The sequence below is a fragment of the Ursus americanus genome, chromosome 3 (genome assembly GCF_024610735.1).
Source record: "Ursus americanus isolate L20-20 chromosome 3, mUrsAme1.1.p, whole genome shotgun sequence".
NCBI classification, from domain to species: domain Eukaryota; kingdom Metazoa; phylum Chordata; class Mammalia; order Carnivora; family Ursidae; genus Ursus; species Ursus americanus.
Window position 1 is genome coordinate 55,306,091 of NC_142129.1, and position 6,603 is coordinate 55,312,693.

The window sequence follows — 6,603 nt, forward strand, 5'->3', positions numbered from 1 at the left end:
ATGGGTATTGTGAGATTATAGGATGTTATGCTACAGATCTAGAAACATACGAGGAGGTGCAATATAATGTTGAATACGGTATGGTAAACATAGAGGATCATTTCAACCAGTGATTCTTCTCTTTTAATTACGTAAGTTGATATTATGAGAAGATTTTAAGAGTTAGAAGACTTTGTAATAGAATAAAAATTCCATAAGAACTGAAATTTCTTTACAGTATTGCAGTTTAAGGAAAAATACTGCTTGTGTGTTTTTGTTTTCTGGGTGTTTTTTTTAAAGCTGTATTAATTTAAAACTATATAAAATAGGGTTGGGCCCCTGTAAATAATCTTTTTAATCACACTTTTAATATTTAGGAGGAACTTTTTTGGTCCAAAGATGCTTTTAGACAAGGTTATATAAAAGCTTTGATTTATTTAATATACTACAATACTCTGATTAATATTAAATTAATAAAAATTTCCAAAAAAGTGGTGAGGAAGATTTGCTATCAAATTTGTCTTCTGAATTTACCCAAGGCCACTTTTACAATTTAGAACAACTTTTTGACATATACATCCTTTTCCCCAGTGTTTTTTTAGCTGTAACAATGTCCTAAAAGTCCTTAAGCCAACCTTCACTTTTTTGGAAAGGGAAATCAAAGTCCTAGGAATTAAAATGTGAAACTATATGTCTACTTAAGTGCCAAGTCAAGATTAGAGCAAAGGCATCTTAATTCCTGTTTCATTTTTCATTTAAAGTGAAAAATAAAGGTGAAAGTAATGGCCTAGCGATCTCACAAACTTAAAGCACAACACTGAAAACTCGGGAAACAGGAGCAGGGAAACCATCGCCTTCATGGAGCTTACGTTCTCACACAGGAGACAGACAAACCAACGTCAAGAGTGAGCTCTGTCACCAACTAGGTTTTTAGGTACAGAATCATCTCTCTTCTCTAGGTCCCTAATTCCCGCCTTACCCTCTGCTCCTCTCTCTCACTCCCCTGTGGGCTTTGTTCTGCCAGGTGACTTTTGTTCACCTGCTTGCACAGGATTCCAAGATGCCACACCCAGACCAACCCACAAGAGCTACCTACCTTACTACAGCTGCTTAAAATAATTTCACTTGACTCTCCAGTACCACGTCAGAGTCAACAAAAACAAAACCAAACATATGCTCTCTCAGAATTGACTGCCTATTTCAACTTCCCCTATTGCTACTATTATGATCCTCCAGAATTCTGTCCCAAATTTTAAGTCCTCTTTATTTTTTTTTAAAGATTTTATTTATTTATTTGACAGAGAGAGAGAGAGACAGGCAGTGAGAGAGGGAACACAAGCAGGGGGAATGGAAGAGGAAGAAGCAAGCTCCCAGCAGAGGAGCCCAATGCGGGGCTCGATCCCAGGACCCTGGGATCACGCTCTGAGCCCAAGGCAGACGCTTAACAACTGAGCCACCCAGGCGCCCCTTTAAGTCCTCTTTAATTCCTCCCTCACCTGTAGTATCCACATCTAGTCAGTCTGCCTAGCCTACGTGTATTAGTCAGAGTGCTCCAAGAAACAGAGACTTATTACAAGGAACTGGCTCACGCAATATGAAGGCTGGTAAGTCTAAGGTCTGCAGAGCTGGTGTCTCAGTTTGAAACTAAAGGTCAGCAGGCTTCTGAAGAAGCAGGAAGAACCAATTCTCCAGTTCAAAGGCTGCCAGGCAGAATTCTCTCTTATTTGGGGGAGGTCAGCCTTTTGTTCTATTCAGGCCTTTGACTAATTGGATGAGGTCCATGCGTATTGTGGAGGCTCAATCTGCTTTACTCAGTCTACAAATGTAAATGTTAATCTTAATAACAGCCTTACAGGAACGCTCAGAATAACGTTTGACCAAATATCCTGGTATTCAGTGACCTAGTCAAATTGATACAAAAAATTAGCCATCATATCATGGTTTTACTTTCCAAAAGTCACACTTTTTTTTTTTTCTCAATTCTCAGCCTCACTCCTATCATCTCAGTTTAGGTCCTTATGATCTCTTACTGGTTTTCAGCACAAGGATGTAAACTAGCCCCCTCCCCATCCTTTAGCTCACGCATCACAGGATATGCTGTGGATACCTTTATTTTCTGAAATGTTTTTAACATATCATTCCTTTCTATTCTTTAATTCACAAGACATCTTACTCTAAATAGATCCAATTATTTTTCTTACAATATATTGCTCTATATAATCCAGCCCTTCTATCACTTTCCTAACTTAGAACCTGTATTATAACTGGCCAATAACTTAAATATCTTCTCCACTCATCCACACCCATTCCCTCTGCAATGCACCCCCCTTCTCTGGAAAGCACTGTGCACTCTTCTTTGCCTACCTCAATTCCATCTGCCTGCTAAGGTTTGTTTCCAGCTTCAACCCCTTTCTGAAGTTTTCCTAATTCTCTAAACCATATAAATCTTTTAGTCTTCTAATCCTTATGTGCATTTAGGATAAATAAAAGCATTGCTACTCTAAACTACTCTGTCTTGTTCACAAATTTCTATCTTTCTTTCTTTTTAGAGAGAAAGAGAAAGAGAAAGGGAGAGAGCATAAGTGTAGAGGGAGGGGCAGAGAGAGAATCTTAAGCAGGCTCATGCCCAGCACAGAGTCCCACACCGGGCTCAATCTCACAACACTGAGATCATGACCTGAACCAAAATCAAGAGTTAGATGCTTAACTGACTGAGCCACCAAGGTGCCCCTCATGAATTTATTTCTATTGCACATCCTTCTTTCCCTAGTCCCCAATTTCACCCTATTACTTCTAAATACACACCTTCTATTTATTTTGGGTTGAAAATCTTGGAGTCTGTGCTGTGCCAAGCACTGTGTAAGGCAGTAGACATACAAAGAGGTGCTACTCTCAGAAGCCTTACAGTCTAATATGAGAGAGATAATTATTGTAATAATTAAGGAGCAATGTACTGCATGCTATAACAAAGGTAGACACAAAGATATAAGGGAATTAAGAGAATATAACAGAGGGAGAAAGTAAATTGCCCTAGTAGAATGATGTGGTAGGGGATAAATTTAACGGGAAGAGAGGAAAAGGCATTTCAAGTACTGAAAATAACCAGTGCAAAAGAATAGAAACAATGAAGAACATACACACACACACACACACCCCTATATATACGTATATAGATATAAACACATATACATATATGAATACATACATACCTATAAATACATACACACACATATATTCATATGTATTCATATAAGGTATGATGAGATATTTACCATGATGGCAAACATGATGGGTATTAAGGATCAGAACCCAGGCATAGAACTGCTGAAAAACAAGCAATTAAATTCAGCAAAAGAATCATTGAATAATAGGAACAGAGCCCCAGAAACAAAAACACCTGTAATATTGAGAAAGTCCAGATCTTGAGTGGAGCTGAGGAGAAGCAGGCATGGCTGGAGCATGGAGCCACACCTCTTCTAACCAAGCAAATTAGAAGGCCCTAGAATATAAGTCAAATTTTATTTGTTCTTTATCCATGATCATAAAGAACAAAGATTTTTCATAACTCATTTGGCGACAACTCTAAGCTCATCTGGCAACAAAAACTGGCCTCAACAAATAGGAAGCTATTTATTATCTTTATCTCATTTAGCATTAATATCTATGAATTTCACTGCAGAAATAAATATTAAATGATTTTATTTGGAGGAACTGTCCCAAACTCCATTAAAAGTGACATGACATGAGGGGCGCCTGGGTGGCTCAGTCGGTTAAGCATCTGCCTTGGGCTCAGGTCATGGTCTCAGGGTCCTGGGGTCGGCCGCACATCAGTGGACAGTCTGCTTTTCCTTCTCCCTCTGCCCTCCCTGCCCTCTGCTTATGTGCATGCTCCCCCTCTCCCTCTCTCTCTCTCATAAATAAATCTTAAAAAAAAAAGTGACATGACATGTAACACAGGAGTTATGTTCCATACTACCCTTTAAAAATCTGATAAATTCAGGGGCGCCTGGGTGGCACAGCGGTTAAGCGTCTGCCTTCGGCTCAGGGCGTGATCCCGGCATTCTGGGATCGAGCCCCACATCAGGCTCCTCTGCTATGAGCCTGCTTCTTCCTCTCCCACTCCCCCTGCTTGTGTTCCCTCTCTCACTGGCTGTCTCTATCTCTGTCGAATAAAATAAAATAAAATCTTTAAAAAAAATTAAAAAAATAAAAATCTGATAAATTCTCAATTCTAAAACACACCTGTCCCCTGGGGTTTTGGATAAGATTCTATGGACCTTAGATTTTGAGATTCCACAGAATAAGTCAGATAAAGAAAGAGGTCTCTTGCCCAAGAAATGTTTTAGAGTTCATGGAAGATCCATTTAGAAGTGTTTTGTTAAACGGAGGATAAGTTCTCAGTGCCAAACACATTCTATTAATGACCACGTTTGTGATCCGTGACAATGTTTATTTTATTAATATAATATTCGTTAAAAACAAAAAATAAACTGCCAACCATGGACTCTCACATCAACCTTTTTACGCCCCTTATAATGCCAAGAATACCAGGAAAAAATTGTAAAACAACATTCTCTTTGCCTCCTATAACCTTAATAGATAGTTTCCTGGAATTGTCTATTCAAACAGAAAATTAATTTCCATGCACAGCTGGAAATACCACGTTGGCAAGCGAGGAAAACATCAAACACCAGTAGATTAAATAAAAAGTGTAGGAACTATAAGGACTCAACAAAACAGAATTTGCTCAGTAAGATGGTCCTATGAAAACAGCTTTTCACCGTTTATTTAATGTATGAACACATCTCTTAAAGTGAAGTAGCAATAATCAAGGAAGTTTTGGTTCCAGAGAAACAATGAGAGGATTCTATCACTCAAGCAGTTTTTCTGCTGTTGTATGAAAGGAGAAAAGGTTAGCACCTCCCTTGCCAAGGATAGAAGAGGTCCTTGGTCTGCATGCCACATGTACGGGTAAGACAATTGCATCAACTTTATGGCTTCTCACCGTGGCTGTTGTTTTTTGTTTTTGTTTTTTTCCCCACTTTGGGATAATGAAGAAGTTCTAGAGATATAGTGGTAATGGTTGTGCAATAATGTCAATGTACTTAATGCCACTGAAATGTATACTCTAAAAGTGTTAAAATGGCCAATTTAATGTTATATATATTTTACTGCGATAAAATATAATTTCAATAATATACAAAAAGCTCTTGAAATCAATAAAAAAATAGAATAGCCTAAAAGAAACATATGCAAAGGGCACAAGCAAATTCAAAACAGGGGAAGAAAATCTAATAAATACATGGAAAATGTTTAAAACCACTAAGAAGAATGCAAGTAAAAATGACGACACACAATCATGTTTCATCTTTCAAATTAGTAAAGATTAGAAAGACTGAGAATTTAAAAAGAAAAAAGGCAGCTTTTCCAGACCCACCACCAAGATCAGACTCTGTTTACACGTCGCCCTCCACCGGCTTCAGCCTAATGGGTATTCCTCTCTGTAATGACGGCCATCAGGAAAGAGCAGGCTTGATGTGCCATCTGGGGATGGCTCCCCGATGCTGGACCTGCATTGGGCAATCACTCGTACAGCCAATATTCAACTAATAACCAAACTAAACAAAAAAATACCCATTGTACAAACACGTCAAAAACAAAGGGAGGAGAGGCAAAAAACCAGAACATCACCTGCAGGAGATGCTACAAGCAAGAAGCAGTAATGATGTGGGAACGACAAAACCACACGTGGCATCCAGACAGTCGGCCCCCTGGGCCCTGCTGCCTCGATTCTCAAGCTGTCAGAAGAAAAACTAAAAACCTCCAGCATGGACACTTTGTAAAGAGCAACAGAGAGAAATTTCAGTAAATATCAATGTGTTACGAAAGCAAGAGAGAGAAAAACATTGCACGTGGACTTTATCATTGCAGGAATTCAGGACACGTGAAAGGTTGAGTTCAGGAACATTTCTAGACCAAGCATAACAGCGTTCCAAACTGGTGCATTGTGTCACAAAACATGGAGCTCCATCTCTGTTATCTTTGACCAACGACCCCAAAAGAACATGTCCTTCAGGAAACCTGCTGGGATATCCCACAAGCAAAGTGAGGGATCAATTTAATTAGCTACATAGAGGAGGAAGTAATTAGATGGCAAAATACATGGCACAAAGCGGGAGCTCAGTAAATAGTTGAGCTGAACTGAAACACTTGGTAGAAACTAATAAACAGGACCTGTATCTATTGACGAAATTTATTAGATTATTATTCCAACTTTCCACTGGAATTAACCTATGGAGAATACAGGCTTTATCTATAGAGCAAGCTGTAAAGGTTCTATTCTTTTCCACTTGGAATCTCCAGTAGCAACCAACCCCCAGCATGGTGCTCATAGGCTCCATGAAGATTCATTTCCCCAGAATCAGCATCTCCAACTCACTTTCTAGTGATAAAAATGCAGAAATTTTTAAGTATGGGGCTAAAACATAAATGATGCAAAGGTGATCAAACAAAGACTCTAAAAGAAGACAGACCTGATGATACATAAGCCACCTCAGTGAGACCCACTCAAATAAACTGGAAGCCAGACTCTTAATATCCTATCTGAGAAATGAGAGAACTCAA

The 6,603-nt window shown here is 38.8% G+C and overlaps 1 non-coding gene across 1 annotated transcript; it reads left to right on the forward strand.

The window, feature by feature from the left end:
- Window positions 1-4,869: 4,869 nt before the first annotated feature.
- Window positions 4,870-4,996, forward strand: LOC123789696 (U6atac minor spliceosomal RNA). Its single transcript, XR_006778867.2, has one exon. It is a non-coding gene; the product is annotated as a U6atac minor spliceosomal RNA (small nuclear RNA).
- The last annotated feature ends 1,607 nt before the right edge of the window (window positions 4,997-6,603 follow it).